This window comes from Bactrocera dorsalis, chromosome 5 (assembly GCF_023373825.1).
Source record: "Bactrocera dorsalis isolate Fly_Bdor chromosome 5, ASM2337382v1, whole genome shotgun sequence".
Lineage (NCBI taxonomy): Eukaryota > Metazoa > Arthropoda > Insecta > Diptera > Tephritidae > Bactrocera > Bactrocera dorsalis.
The window spans coordinates 63,243,681-63,260,762 of record NC_064307.1 but is presented as its reverse complement, the minus strand read 5'-3'; the positions used below and the strand labels follow the sequence as shown (position 1 = coordinate 63,260,762).

General features: G+C 38.3%; 1 protein-coding gene across 2 annotated transcripts in view; it reads right to left on the bottom strand.

Annotated features, from left to right (window-relative positions):
* Positions 1-17,082, bottom strand: part of LOC105224044 (frizzled) — a 204,220-nt gene that overhangs the window by 106,290 nt on the left and 80,848 nt on the right. The gene's annotated exons all lie outside the window — the stretch shown is intronic.

Sequence of the window (17,082 nt, the reverse complement as noted above, 5' to 3'; positions counted from 1 at the left end):
AAACAGCTTCAATATGAAAAGCCATGTTGGAACCTGGATGTCTTGAGGGGTCTCAGCGACCACCAATGCAGACGACGGGTTAATTTTAGAAATTTTAAACAGAACTGGCAACGCTTTCATTTCAACTTAAAGGCGCAACAATTATCCATTTATTTTTTCAAAACCATTGCCGTCTCTACACAATTGCATCCTAACCTTAAATGTTTAAATTTAATCAAGTTGAAGGGTTACACTTCTCAGTACTCTCAAATATCACTTCTTAATACTTGCAATTATTATCAATTTTCGTTGCATGCAACAGCAATTTGCGCCTCATCAATCATACACAAAGAGACTGTTGCAATGAATACGACGATATTAATGAGTGGCAACAACAAAGGCTAAATTGTGGCAAGCAGACCAAATAGTAAGAGGAGAGGCAAATTATATGACAATTGTTGAAGACAAAGTAGGAAGGAGAAGAAGAGAGAGAAAAGAGTGAAGCAGCAGTGTAAGCAGCAAATAAGTATATGGCGTGAATTAATGCAATTGTGTTGCAAGTTGCGTCAACGTTGCAAGTACGAGTAAGGTGAATGCGAAATGGAAGATGAAAATAAAGTACTAATGGAAATACTTCAAACAAATCTATATTCGATAAAAAATTGTTTTGCGCATAAAAAATTTCAAAACAACAACAACAAATAGTTTTTTAGCAACAAAACTATAAAAATTTTCCAAAACAACTTAAAAAATTAAAAAAAAATCTTTAAATACCAACAAACTGCTGCAAAGCATTACAAAAATTTAAGAAATCACAACAACAACAACAAGTGCCTTGCCGAAATGTTGCAACAGCGGCTATGCAACAAGCATATCTGCAATAATGGCAAGTTTGTGTTTGAAATGAGGAAACTTTTTTAATAGCGCAAACTTGCCAACGCTTGACATGAGCTAGGCATAACAATAAAAACAACAACAGCAACAACAGTTTCCGCACAATTGCTGACGTTACGCCTTGCAACAGCAGGCGTTCCAGACGCACGCGTGCGGCATGAACAAAAACTGAAGATGCTCTTAAGCACACACACACACACACATAGACGCCGTGGCACGCACGCAATAACAACAAGCGCGCATAATAACTGTGCTTCGTCTCGCAAAGTGCTGCTGTCTGCCCTGCAATTTGCCCGACTTCCGCGGCCTGCATTAGCAACGAGAAAATGTACTCTCTTTAGGCATTTGCGGCATGTGAAGACGTGCCACAACGCGCAAGAATTCGTCAGAGCCAAGGCTGAACCTGCTGCAGCCAGCAGCTCAAGCTGAAGCCCACGGCAGGTGGTGAGGTGATGTGAGGCGATGTGGAAGACGTTGCAACACTTGCATATATGCGAGGCCATGGCTGCTGGTTCAATAACTGCTTGAGTGCTTCCAAGGCTGACTAACTGACTGGCTGGTTGGATGGCTGGTGCGCTGTTGCTAGCGTACGGAAACAGTTATATAAAGCTTGTAATAACAACAAACAACGCAAACAAATTTACTAATAACAACCGCAACTTTAATGCAGCAATGCAGGAACCTTACATGTGCCTCAGCATTAAGTAGTGTGCCACAGCCGCGCTGCAGACGGTCTGCGGTTGGCTTTGGCACACTACTGGCTGGCTTTTTGGGCTCTCTTCGTTTTGATAGCGGCGCTTGCCAACTTTATGTGTTTGTTGAGGCACGTTGTTGTAATGCTGTGCTCACGTCGCGCTGCTGCCTGATAGCGTCGTCCAACTGCACATAGACTTCCTTGTCTGCCAGACAAACAATCTGCACGCTCTACCGCAGTTCCTTATAGCTCGTGTCTACTTCGAGCAATGCTTCCCGGCTCCAAAAGTCTCTGCGGCGTCAACAGCAGCGCATGCAAACTGTGCGTAATTCCAGCAGCTGTTACAGGTGTCTACTGTGTTCTTTATGCTCTTGGCCGTCAGGCACTACGGAATACAGCGCTCAGGCACGAGCTTATGGGATGTTACGTGAAATTTACTGTCCTTCTCATTACTAAGCGGTACTGAATATATGCTTCCTATAAGTAAAGCTTTTAGTTGGAACTCAAGAGCACAATCAATGGTCACGAGTCGGTTACAGGGATGAAATATATGGAAGATTCGATAAGAAGTTCGCCTTAACAACTGTGGATCCGCACAACCTTCGCTGTGGATTGCCAAACTAGTAGTGTAGCCTTTGTAAAATGGACATGCCAGAGTCATGCTTCCAATGGTTCACTATTTTCGCCTGCTTTGACTATCACACGTGTCAGTCATAACCTCCAAGTTAAGCCTGGTTCACTCAACTTTTGTGTGTTGACTTAGTTTTTCAATTGCCGGTTCCAAGCAATATTTTCAGTTACTAGCGAATTGAAGTCAGTCTTGGACTCGACCATATTGATCGCACACGACGCCGAATCTTCGAATTTTGCGTTCGTCCGGTCCGAATGGATCTGAATGATGGATTTCTCGAGATGCTCAAAGGGATATGTTTGGAATCCAGCTAACTTGACCGTATTGACAGCACCGAATACCGGAATCTTATCATCAAAGTTGCATTCATGCGGTCCGAGTGAACCTGGATGAACGGTCTTCCGGTATTTTCCACGGAATATTTTCGGCTTCCAGCGAACTAAATAAAAGCACGAGCTCAACGACTCATCCTTATTGACAGCATCGAGTACCGAAAGCTCGAATGTTGCGGTCTGAGTGGACCTAAATGACTGATTTCTGCAGATTTTTCGAGGAATATTTTCAGATTCTAGCGAACTACATAAATGCACGAACTTTATCCTCGGCTGTATAGACAACTTCGAATTCTGTAAGCTCGAATCCTGCTCTGAAGTGATCTTTTGTAGACTTGAACGATAGATTTCTTGAGATTTTTTAAAGAATATTTTCTGCTTTAAGTGAACTAAATAAAGACATGAACTTAACGCTCGGCTCGTCCTTATTGGTAACATCGAATACCGGAAGCTCTAATGCTGCATTTAGGCGGTCTGAGTGGATTCGGTTGATCGTTTTCTGGAGATTTTCTAAGGAATATTTTCTGCCTTCAGCGATCTAAATAAAGGCATGAACTCAACCATCGACTAGACCATACCATATTCATAGTGACGAATACCAGATGCTGGAAAGCTTCATTCATGGGTTCCGAGTGGACTTGAATGATACGGTCTTCAAGATTTCTCAAGAGTCGTTTAGATAAACTCGCTGACTTGAACGGTAATTTTATTGAGACCTAAGTTTTCTTAAGAATTTTCAAGGTTAGAACTCAAATATGTTCATGGAAAGTATATTTCATATCAAGATTGATTAAGGAGAGGTAAGGAGCAGCAATAAAACAAAGAGGCTCGGACCACGTTCCTAACCTACGGTTGCATGGAATATATTATGGATGTCGGAGTACCACCGAATATTATATACTTCATGGCTTTCTTTTCTTCACACTTGCCCCAAAGACGATCAGCATTAGAAAGTAACTTTTAGCTATCACTTGGAGGGGTTAAAAACCGCTAGACACTAAAATCATAACTATGATAAAATCAGAATATATACACTATATGTTATCATGAATAGACATACAGAGAAATTATCAGTTTAAATTTAAATATTCTTATATGCAAATGTACCACATTTAAAAAAAACTATTAAATTTTACGGTTTTGGAATTACCATACACTCATATTTGATTCGTCTTTCAATGCTCAGACACCGTTTTTCGACCGCCAAAACCCATAAAAAATTTAGCCTATCATCACATTTGATTAATTTTTATTGTTCACTCTTTAGCACCGCATTTCCGATGCCCACAGCAACGACAATAAAAATATAAAAACCAGAAATATAAAATGCTTAAGCCGCAAATTGTTTTTGTAATCGCTGCGATGAGCGCTTTAATCGCATTGGCCTCCCAGTCGTGGGCTAATTAGTTGTGTATTTAATTAGAAAAAAATTGCGGGCAATAAAAACAAATTGGAGATTCTTGTGGTATACTTGTAGCTACATATATAGACAGTGCCGTTGTGTGTGTCGTGATGCCAGATGTGTAAAAAAATAACGCCGCTAATAAAATTATTAGTATGTGTGAAATGCAGAGATTGGTTTATTGAAGCGCAAAAATTAATGAATAAAAAAATTTAAACAATAAAAGTGTAGAAATAAAGATACGAATATCTACATATGACGAAGATCTATCTGAATCGACGAAATTTTAAATTAATTTATTATATGAAATATGAAAGTTCTGTGATTATTGATTATGTCGGACATGGCATGGCTGAGTACTCTTTGGAACCCTCTGGAACCAAATATTAATTATAATAAAATTAATAAAATAGTCTGTGAAGCTTTTTATGAGCTTTAAACTTTGTTTTATAGCGACAAAAAGCTTTTTTTAATTCACTGGACTAGGCGAGCGACACTCCGCTTTAAGCTTTTTATGAGCTTTTAACTTTTTTCTGTAGCGAAGAAAAACTCTCTTGATTTATTAACGTAAGTAAGCGACATCCCACAGAGCTTTAAGCTTCTTAGCTACCACTTTCTGACACATTAGCGAAAAGCTTAACCAATTTTATTCCGCTTTCTTGATCTGTTAAAGTAAGTAAGCGACATCCCACAGAGCTTTAAGCTACTTGGCTGCCATTTTCAGACACATAAGCGAAAAGCTTAACCAAAATTCCTCCGCTCACTTGATCAATTAAAGTATGTAAGCAACACTCCACAGAGCTTTAAGCTTCTTGGCTACTATTATCAGACATACTTGCGAATAGCTTAACAAATTTTACTCCGCTCTCTTCAACTATTAAAGTAAGTAAGGGAAAATACACAGCTTTAAGCTTTTTCGCCACCATTATTAGACATACTGGTAAAAAGCTTAACCAATTTTACTCCGCTATCTTCAACTATTGAAGTAAGTAAGCGATAATCCACAGAGCTTTAAGCTTCTTTGCTACCAATTTCAGATACATTAGCGAAAAGTTTAACCAATTTTTCGCCGTTTCTTTATTAGTTTAGATGGGTAATGAACTCCTGACATCTTTGGAACAGTTAGAAGTACTGTAATATATCATATGAGTAGTGAGTGTTTCGATAGAGACGAATGGAGGGTTCTGCACGCTTTAAGACTAAAACAACATTTAATAAAAATAACGTCCCAGATTTTTCACAGCCGAGGACCTCGAGAAAAATGTCGCATTTTTGGGAAGTGCCGAAATGTGGAAAAATAAATCAAAAACTTCCAAAGCTCTCAGACTGCATCACTATTCTATATTCCGAAAAGCGAGTACCGGATATGAAAAATTCTGTAAGCTGCAACTTGTAAAATTACTACTTTTTCTCAAATCTTGTGTTCAGATTCCGGGACTCAGATTTCGGTTATATTTGTAGAAAATGTAGAGCAGACGGCAGACCACCTAAGAATCTTAATAGCTTCGCTGTTTCCACCATCGTCCGTCCAATTACTGCATCACCAACCATTTATCATCTTTCTTTTTTATTATTTTCATTTCCTTTATTAACTTGTCAAACTCTTTCTTTTATTATTTGATCAAAGCCATCGCTGACTTTTGCTATTATTATCAACAAACATTTGTTGTTGCACTCGCTAAGCCGTGTTTGTGTATGTGCGTGTGGCATTAACGCGTGCGTGTCGAAATATGCAAATTTACAAATTAACAATTCGTCATGCTCACGACTCGGCGTGCTGCGGTCCCCACCTTAGCCAGCCTGTCAGCTGAAATACATACATATGCTTCAATTGCTGTCGCTGCTGCTGCGGCTTCATCAATATTTTCTGCGTGTTTTCATTTTCTACTTATTCCTCTTTTTTATTTCATTTTCTTGGCTTTATTACAATGTTTTTTATATACTTTTTTCATTAGAAGCGGCGTATTGAAATGCGCCACACAGCGGCGAAACGCTGAAGAATTCCGCAGAATTCGTCAATGGCGTTGAGCTGATTGGACGAGCAGATAAAGTGCGCCTACATACGTATGTACGTAATATACGTGGTGTCTAACGTTTTGCGTTTAATTTTTGCAAGGAAAAAAATATACATACATACATATATAATATAAGTACTTATGTATATATAGATGTCTGTGTTTGTACCAGCAATCTGCAGTTCTTGCGAATTTTCGTGTGCAGTCATTTGCTTTAGAAGTTGTTGAAGTCTTCTTGGTATTGTCAGACGTTCGTTGAATTTTAAGGCCTCGACTGCATAAACTGCTTCTTCTTTACCATATGCAACACTGGCAATTACGTCTAATATTTTCGGAAATTTTAATGTTAAACTTTCAACTTTTATATGCACAAACTTTGCCTAAACCAGGAAATTTTGCAATTCACGGAAAAAGTTTGCCAAATATTTCTAATTTTTAATTAATAATAAATTTTAACATGAAAAGTTTCTGCTACAAAAGTAAGCAGTGCGCTCAATTAGCCAATTTAAATCGAGAAAATGTATAAATTTTGGCATTTTCAGCAAAGTAATTACCGAAACATTGAAAATTACAAGCATACTTTCAGGCGCTTAAGCAATTTAGAGCCATGGAAGTAGAGCAGACATGCTGGAATAGCTAAAAAATACAAAATAATAGCAAAACCAGCCAAAAAGCGGTAAAATAAAAAAGTAGTTTACTAAATTTTCTTTCGAAGTTGGCAACCCTGTAAGAAAAATTTTTTTTCGCCAACAATTTTTGTACAGCTCTAAGAAAAGTAGGCATTATTTAACATTTTAGCTTAAAAATTATGCCTTATAAAATCATATAGTTGCCAATAGTGTTCAATTATAAAAAAAAAATTAAAAATGTGGCAACTCTATCAAAGCCTATATATCACCCTAAAAATTTTTTCCCCGGTTTTTAAAGAAAAAAAAATTAAATTTGCAAAAATCGGGAACTACACTGCTATTATTGGTAAACTTTTTCTTGCAGTTGGCAACTCTATATAAAAACTCGAATACTTCTAAACAATGTTTTTTGAATGATTTTTAGTGAAAAAACCATTAAAAATTTTAAAAATTATGGACTAAACTGTTGTAATTTTTTTCACAGTTAAGAACTCTATTTGAAAAATGTGCTTGAATAGGAACCTTTTTTTAGCTTTTGAAATTTTCCGAAAAATATGGCAATCCTGATTCGAAAAAAAATAATGAAAACAAATAAATTTTGACACCAAATTTAAAATGATGCTGAAAGCGCTAAAAAAATTTTTTGCAAACTTTCTTAAAAAGATGGCAACCCTGTCTTGAAATCAAAAAATTAAAAACAATAATTTAGAAACAAAGTGTAAAATGATGTTGAAATAATCCAGGGAAAAATGTATTAAATTAATTTTTTTTTTAATCTAGCAACTCTGTTTCGAAATAAAAAGAATGAAAACAAATAAATTTTGGAAACAAAATGTAAAATCATGCTGAAATAGAACAAAGACAAGGTTCTTGTTGCTAAAAAAGTAAAGTGGCAACCCTGTTTCGAAATATAAAAATGGAAACAAATAATTTAGAAACAAAATGTAAAATGATGCTGAAATAACCCAAAGAAAAAATTTATTAAATTATTTTTTTAATATGGCAACACTGATTCGAAAAAAAAATTATAAAAAGTTTTCTTCGATAAGTTTTAAACACATTAAAAAATTATTCAATACCTCACTTAATTAAAAGTCGAAAATTTCTTAAAAAAATAATTAGTTGGCAACCCTAACCCAAAATGAATATATAAAAAAAGTTTAGCAACATTATTTAAGCATATAAAAAATTTTTGTACGGATATCTAGCTGAGGGTATATGGTTAAAGAGGTGAAGACCAGAGCTCTCCACGACATTTATTTTGTTTTTGGTTAATTTTAGAGATATTAGACAGGATCGGGGGCTACTAAAATGTACCCCAAATCTAAAATTGATGTTTTTATGTCAAAATATTATTATTTGAGGATTCATAAGTTTTGAATTAAAACAGAAAATAATTGTTAGCGCGATTATGAAAAAATTTAGAGCACAGGGTTGCCATCTATTTAAATTTTTATTCTAATTAGCTTCATTTTTTACAAATATCTAGCTTAATTGCTTGAGATATACGAGTGCTAGAGAAAAATAAGCATTTCGCTATGCATTTTTATAACATCCACCACTCTTCTTCTCATTTCGCTCACAAATATCTATGTGGAAGTATTCTAAAAGAGTTCCGTTTAGTAAATAAGCACTAAAATAATGTTTTCAATTCAATGCAGCCTGAAATTGCCAGGAAATTCATCATTTCGGCACTCAACAAAGCAAATGGTTGAAGAGTAAATTTTCTTTCATTATTATTTTCGCTAGCTCTCGGCTGTATTCGGCAATTTTACTTTCAACCCTCGACAAAACAAACATTTTCGCAAATCAGTAGAGCCATTAAAATCTCTACGCGACCACTTGACGACACAGCATAAAGTCAGGTCTACCCCATTGAGACGGCAATAAAGCCGAATTATGTATTATGAGGGGGAGCAAATGCAGACATACTTCCATACTTTTGGCTATGTGTGTGTGTGTGTGTGTGAGCAACCCTGCAGCGTAAACATTTTCGTCTGCATTGCCAAAAATTAAATTTGGAATGAAATAGAAATTTCGCGCAGTCACTAACCCCAAAGCAAGCTGTTAGAAGAAGAGGAGCAGCTGTGGGGGAGTAGGCGGCATTGTAGAGCAAATATAAGTTTTTGAGCGCAGCATTAAAGCAGGCCACATTATGCACAACTTTATTTAGTATTTCTTTGTGTAAATGTAGAGCTTTTGTTGCCGAGTCCCATTGCTTGCCACAGCTACTTGCAACTTGCTTAAAAGCGTTATTAAAACTCAGGCCTGTTGTAGTGAAATTTTGCAAATCTAGGCAACTCTCGTAAAATAGGCATTTCACTTTCATTACGCCTCCAACTGCTTGTCTGTGTGTGTGTTGAAGAAAATGTGAAATGTGTAAACTGAAATCTGATATTTGTTGTGCGAAAATTTCACCAAAGTGGAGCAGGTAAATAGAATTAGAAGCTGTGAGGGAGTAGTGTGCAACACAAGCCAAAAGTTTTATGGCGCACACACGCTGCTGACAAGCCAAAAGTTTTAGGGGGTTGCTTTTCGTGCGCGCCGGAGTGATGGCGAAGTGGTTCGACTCACAGCTGACGTCCGCTGATTTACGCCGCCAATATGAAGGGTGTGTGTACCGTTGGGTGTGTGAGCATGGAAAGTTGCTATTTTATTTTTGGCAACTAATAAATGCTGGCGCCTTTAAACTTTTACGAGAGTTTGCCGACATTTAGTTAGGAATCTTGTATCACATGCGAGCAGCTGGAGCGACACTTTATACGTGGGGCATGAGTTTTACAGCAATTTCTTTGATGTAAATGAAGTTACTCCATGCTATTTGACAAATTATTAGCAAAATATAGCTTTTTCGAGACTAAAAGCAAAAGCTCACAGAGAAAAAATAGACGGGTATGGTTTAAAATATTTAAGAAGGCTCGAAGCGTAAGACGTTGTCCCTGTGTTACTACGTAGATTCAATTCTACGATCTAAAAACACCTTAACCTATTTTCTGACAGCAAACCTGTTCCTTTCCTGCATGACTCTTTCGTAAGTAAACCAAATGATAAAGAGATAGACCAAATAAATGCGAGCTCGAAAAAAAAACTCCTTAGTATAAATAAAGCAAATGAAAGACGAAAGTTATCAGACCCGGCACATCTATCTCTCTAAGCTATTATGCTCATTTCACTGTAAATAATGCAGGACCCGGGATACCTATAGCTGTATGAAAATCGGAGTCGAGTCCTATATAATTTTGTGCTTGCAATTCAAAGTTCGTTTCTTCGCGGAATATCACCTATGATGGATACAAATTATAACTTTTAACTTTTGGGGTGGGAACTCCCCGCAGTTAGCCCCCACCCCTTGGCTCCGCCACAGAGTTCAATAAACCTTACGAAGTGCATTTCACTCAAACAAAACTAATGTTCTATTGGAATCCAACCATTTGCAGAGTTTCTACGGACATCGAGGTGGTTCAATAACAATACGTGGTTGTTAATGTGATGTTTATCAGTTATCTCAACTTGGGTGGTAAGGTTCAGGTTGGATGTTATCTAAGTCATCTGACGGAAGGCTCAGGAAATGTGTTGTTTCACGGGGTTGCATCATAGGAAGAAGTGTGTTAGTTGAGTACGGTTTGCTGCAATTAGCCACCTAGGAGAATTTTTTGCAGATGCCATTCCTGCTGTCGTCTCCTCTAGGGACACCTTTCCTTGACTACGACGAGGACATCGAACAATACGCCGATCAGACTTCCGACGTAAGTCAGCTCAGACACGCACTGACCGCCATTCACAGTGACGCTTTAACATCTTCATCGACTCACTCCCAGTGAATGACATAGTTGGAGTTAAACCACCACCCATTGCAGACGACGAACTAGAGTTGCCACAGGAATCTAGAATGACACTTTGCTTAGGATACTGCAGCATGTTAAACTCCTACTTATCCAGAATCGACACTGACACACTATTCGTGTTAACAGTCTACAATATCATCCACAGACTTTGAGCAGGTCTACTGCTAGTCAGTGTTTAGTCAACAAAGGACGGCAGTTCCACTGCAAGTGGGAGCACTTTGTGCGTTTAATTATCGCGAGAAATTTACCAGACAAACAGCTTCTCTCTTGAGCTGGTCCGCATCTATATTAATATGTCAGTAGTAGATATAGATTCAAATCTTTCAGAAGTGTATTTGGCTAATGGAAGCTGTAGAGTAACGGTATTACCTTTTCAGCTATTTTCCATAGAGACCGCCGTCGGTTAGATCCTACAACCCAACACGTTATAAGACTGTCACCTTAATTCAAGGTGTAGAAGAAAGCAACCATGTAGGTTATTAAGAGTAGGCTATCTAAGGCAAATCACTTGGGAAACAATGTAGCATCTCTTGTAAATTTGACCCGCATTAGTAAGACTACGCTGTAAGCCTTTGGTGTGCCCACGGTATGATACACTAGAGGAGGCCTCAGAGTCCGTTAAAAATCGAGTCAAGTGCAGGCATCTAAAAGGATGACTACTCCTCATGGACCTAGCAACTGATCTCCATCTCCGGTATTGCAAAGGAGTAAAACTTGTCTATGCGTGGCTAACTGGCCTATCAGGGCAACCTACCCTAACCGAGGTTGGTAAAATACAACCTTTCAAAATTTCGTAAGGAGGAAGTTTAAATCACGTCCAACTCCCACTCCAACTGCAGGATGACTCACTTTGACAGCGCTTCTTCGCAAAGCCTTCAATTTACACCACGCTTGTCTACATTTAAATTCTGTCAACAATTAAACGTCGTGTGTAAGCAAAAGAATACACAGAAATGTCCAGCTGCATTTAAACTAAAATAAGAAGCGCTGAACTAAACGCAAAACGTGTCAAAATTATAAATTCCTAGCACGTACGGCGCGTACTTAAATGTTTATTTACTCGCGAAGAGTACGCAGTACATGTGGACGGTTGTCTTTTTCTTTAATTTTTTTTTTTTTACTTTACAGCGACTTCACATACAACACAGCTTGTCCATGTGTATGCGAGAACTTGAAAGCTCCGACAGAGCTCCGACAAAGCCACGAGCAACGCGCTTCACCTGTTGCGTTCGCTTTTCGCATGCGTAAGTGTGAAGTGTGCGACGGCGAGTCATGATAATTACTACCAAAAAATATTTCCAAAATTAATGATATTTAAGCACATAAATATATACACATATATCTTCAAAAAAATACGAAAAATTGCCGAAGCATAAACAAATGAGATTTAATGAACGCTAAATGCCGGCGTCGCCTGTGGAGTTGGGTGCTCGAGGCTATGGATGATAATGCCAATTGACGGCCGGCTTAAGAGATTTACAGGCAGCGCGTTGTCAAGTGATGAGCACTTAGCTAAACTAGTTTGCCAGTATGTTGGCTTCGTTTACCGTGGTATATGTTCTTCGCTACGTATGCTGGATTCCATCCATCTCTGGATGGAGCTGTGATTTTCGGTTATTAGTGGCGGCAAGTCTGAAGTAGTGTAGTTGTTGTTCAATGTGTTTCCAACCATTCTTCAGCTTTTTAACTACACTTTAAACAGTAATCTTGAATTTAAATATTATAAAATTCATTTATCTCTTACACTTCTTTCGCTTTTTCGCTATTTACATGTTCGCCTAAAGTGTTTAGCAAATTGTGGCTCATTAATCGTAGCCTGTCATTACGTGCTGAGGAAATTGAAATTTTTCCTTTAGTCAAAATTATAGTCGGCGTTTGTTCACAGGAAGAAACGTAATTGATTAATAGCCAGAGCCTAAGGCGAACTATGAATGGCGTGGACGAAAAAAGTTTGAGGGAGAAGGAACTAAGAACTAAGTAAAAATTGTCGCATTTAAAGATTTAAAGACACTTCGAGAGAAGTAAAAATATTTAAGATTTGTGTAAACAAAGAATGCGGGAACCTTAGGACATATCCTCTAGAAGCAGAAACTCATAAGAATTTGGACTCGGCATCAAGGAAACCCCCAGATGCACAAACTTTCTGTTCGCACTTTTCTCTGTAGATTTTGAAACTGTATTTTAAACTGTAACTACGAAAGTAATCCACCGCTGTCTTTAGAACTTTGCTTTACAATTTTTTTTGACCTCTTACAGGTACTAGAGTGTCTATTCAGGGCACTTCAGGCTCAAGAAGCACTTGTCCAACATAAGCATAGTCTCTTGCGCAAACTGCCGGTTCTACGACATGGAACAGAAAACTACTGAACACCTGGTTCTGGATTACCCAGCAATTAGCAGAAACAGGCTCAAGACACTAGGTTCCATCTAAGTGGACAAGAATCACATCACCTAAGCCGCGTCTAGCAGGCTCATGGAATTGTTCAGAATGCTAGACCTTTGTGACCATATATGATATAATGGAGGGCGCAATAGACCCTCGCAGTGTAAAGCCTCAATTTTACTATCTATATCGAACAGACTGTCCTTGGAATTTTTGAAACGGTACTCTAAGATGGTTGGTTTTCTGCCACTTGAAACTTTGTCAAATATTTACCTTCCGTTTTTTTGCTCTTTATTCAATGCATTAAAAAAGTTTAACAGTGATCGGATTTAGTTCAAATTCGTGCCGTTTCGTTCGATAATCTGTTTCCATCTAGACGGCAACTTCACAATCCCCCCCTCGCAGAAGCCCCCCTCCTTATTTGCGAAGAACTCGGACAGCCACTTTTCACAAGCTTCTTTTGATTTCCACTTTACACCAACAAGGGCGTTCGCCATGGACAGGAACAGGTGGTAGTCACTTGGCGCTATGTCTGAGCTATATGTTGAAAGCGATAAAACCTCCCATCCGGGCTCCCGTAGCTTCTGACAAGTCATCAACGGAGTGTGTGGTCTGGCGTTGTCTTGATGGAACACTACACCCTTCCTGTTGGCCAATTCTCGACGCTTCTGATTGTTCATCTGCTTCAAACGGTCCAGTTGCTCGTAGATGGTAAAATTAAGGGTCTGGCCATATGAGAGCAGCTTATAGTGGATGATTTCCTTCCGATCCCACCAAAAACACAGCAAAACCTTCCTGGCCGTTAATCCCGGCATGGCCACTGTTTGGCACGATTTACAGGCCTTCGACCACGACCGTTTTCGCTTGATATTATCTTATGTGATCCATTTATCGTCGCCAGTCATCATCCGTTTCAAAAATACTCTATAGATCCTTTCTAATGATAGATGAAGGTTCAGTTTAAAATGTTTTTTCGAAGTAAGTATATTAGAGGCAGGCGATTGTTCGACTGAAAAATAATGTATTTCGTTCAAGCTGTGTGGAATTCTCAAGAGGTTTATATGAATAAAATTATAATACTATGAGTTACTTTTCCTCTCATATTATATACATTTCTTCAAGAATATTATTTGTTGAATAAAAAATACAAAAGCCATATTTGAATTCTAAATAAAGAACCGTTAATAAAAATTATAATAATACACTGCTTAACACAGAATTTCCGCGCTTTAAAGGCTTTCTAACACAGCCTGCTCCTTTTTACTTGGCACACCATGCGAGCGCCTACTTTTACGCACTCGCGCTCTTCACATCCCTTTACATACACATTAACGCTGAACCTTTAGCCAGTCTTTAGACCATATTAAGCTCATTTAAACCACATTAAACAATTTATAATGTGGCGGCGCGGAGCACAACGCGTTGCGGTAATTTAATGACTTTTGCCTTTTGGCCTACAAAACGGAGAGCGCAGAAAAAAAACATACCATAAAACAAGAATAAAACCACAACAAAGCTTAGAGCAACAAACACAAAAGATTTGCAAAAAAAAGCAACGCGCCTAAACAACAACAAAAGGAACTCCACCCAGAACGGCTTACGGAAGGCGTAACCGGCGCAGAAAAAAAATGTTGAATCTCATAAAAATAGACTCAGATTACAACGCGGCCGACGCCAGTTTGAACGAAAAATAAAAATACCGTAAAAAGATAAAATTTTCATGGCGTAGAGCTGAAGATATTAAATTACAGCAACAACGTGGCAACACGCTATAAAAATTTAAAGCTAGAACAAGAACAATGAAATGGCAACCAAACGAAAAAATAAAATTAAAAATGAAATAAAAACAGCAACAAAAATAAAATATTTCTTCTCACAGCGCAAAAAATGCCTAGCGTGTAATCACTGCCGCCACCGCCGCCGCCAAAATGCTTCTATAATTATAATCAACATTACAATGCGGCGCGCTGATAGCTGACTGGCTTCGCTTTCGGCTTCGGCTTTTGGGTTGGCCTTAAAGGCCAACGCATGCAAAGCTGGTCAATAAGCTATAAATGGTTTTCGTACACTCTACTGTTGTTGTTGTTGTAACTCAACTCATTGCCTCATTGGGTCTTTTATCTATATTTGAGCATGCGAGTTCAACACTTCAACAGCCACACATACATGTATCGAGCACTAGGTACGCTCGTGGTCTAGGTAGGCTCGTGCAAGCACATTACTTATAATGACGGTCAAAAGATTACTTTTTTATGATAATTGAGTCGACGAGGTGATGGCAACAAATGTCAATATTTAATGACTCAATTGTTGCCATGATTGTTGGCGAAAATTTGAGCGTCCATATTATGCGGAGGTGGGAAGCCGCTGTGGCTTTCGACACGCACGACGAAATGGCGAATGATTATAAAAGCTTGAACGTAAACTGCTCTACACTAAAATTTTAAACTCGGATAGTTCAACAAACTGATGTTAAGACTTCAGGTCAAACTTGTGGCTGTCTGTAGGATCTACTCCACCTAACTGAACACCATAGATTACGCAGCTATGAGGACTGTAACCCATTGTAAACGCGGCTACCACGTCCATTTCGAAACAGTGCTACAATATGCTATTATGGTCGTTATACAATACTTAGTCACAATAGAAAGCGAAAAGTTCCAATAACGCAAGTTTAGGTCTCAACAGAGCACGAGCCTTAGAGTTCCAACTTTATGTTTACTTATAGTATCAGAATTCTGGCCTTAGAGAGAGAGAGAGAGATAAAGTTGAGGTCTGACGATGTACCTAGGCCTTTAGATGGCGCATTGAAACCACGGGAACAAAAGTCATCTCACTCTATTACATCCTCTATGAATCACCCCGTGCTTCTGATGAAGTTTGTTAATACAAAAATTGTTATCTATACAACCGTTGAAATATCGCCAAGACACCCACGACCGATAGTTCCGATTCTTTTATTATAAAAAGCCTAGCATTCGCACAAAAGATGTTTTATGGTTTCCCCTTGTTCTAACCCTTTCCCTGTTATAGTCTTAAGAGATTTCAAATCTCATAGTCCTAGCGCCTCAGTTGATGTATCTAAGAGATTCAAACCGCATATCCCAATTATACTTCTTGTACTTGACACTTGTAGGAAGCCGATAGACTTAAGTTGGGACAGGTTTTCTAAGAGAGATCTGTCAAGTATTTAGACAAAGAAAGTGATAAAAAAAAGGTTAAAATAAACATTTGGTGAGAGAGAGAAAAAATAGTAATATATTAAGATACTGGAAGGAAAAGTAATGACACGACATCTTCGATGAATTTGTATCGCTGCTGGAGCGCAACAAAATTGGTCTACTTCTGAAGCAACTGTTACTGCTGATGAAAAGCGGCTCACTCACGTCAACGTCCAGCGAAAAGGGTTGTGATCGAACTGTGGTAGGCTGGCACAAACGGTGACTAACCCATGATTAACTGTGAAGAAGCGTTTTCTATGTGTATAATGAGATCGGCAGGAAATTATCACTGTATTCTTACGACCAAACTCTTATCTCTACATCTTCGAACTTTGTAAGATCCGTTTCAGGGCAGAAATCGTTCAGAGGCAACCAGCTTTGACCAATAGGAGAGGAATTGTGTTTCACACATCGATAGAGAGCCGTAAGAAGCTCCAGCAGCTGGATTAGATAGTTCTTAGGCATCCACCTTATAGTTTGGAGCTGACATCAAGTGATTACTACCTATTCCGGTTTATGGGGAATGATTTTGTTGGTGCAAAAGTCGCCTCAAAAGAAGCTTGTAAAAATCGGCTGGCCTAGCTTTTTGCTATAGGGATGAGGGTTTTTATAAGGCTGGCATTTCTAGTGCCGCAACTTTCAGAATGTCCAGGACGGCTATCAACATCAACAGATGATCAACAAGTCCATAAAAACAAAGAAACTGGTGCTTGAGAATTGAGATAATCATCAGAGATCTTACTGGCATCACTGGAATATCGGAAGGGTCAGTAAAAACCATTTTGAAACATCATTTGGGTCTAATAAAAAGTGAAATCACGATTGGTTCGAAAATCACTAAATTTTTTCGAAAAACAGCGTCGCGTTAACGTTTGTGAAACAATGTTTTCCGATTACCAGGATGTCATGAAACGTATTATTGCTCGCTATGAGTTTTAGAACTATGGTTACGACTTGGAAACAAACGTTCAATCAGAGGAATATCGTGGCAAAGGTAAGCCGAAGACGAAAGAAATACTTTAAAGCAGGTCAAAAAGGTTGACAGTTCGTCGCATAC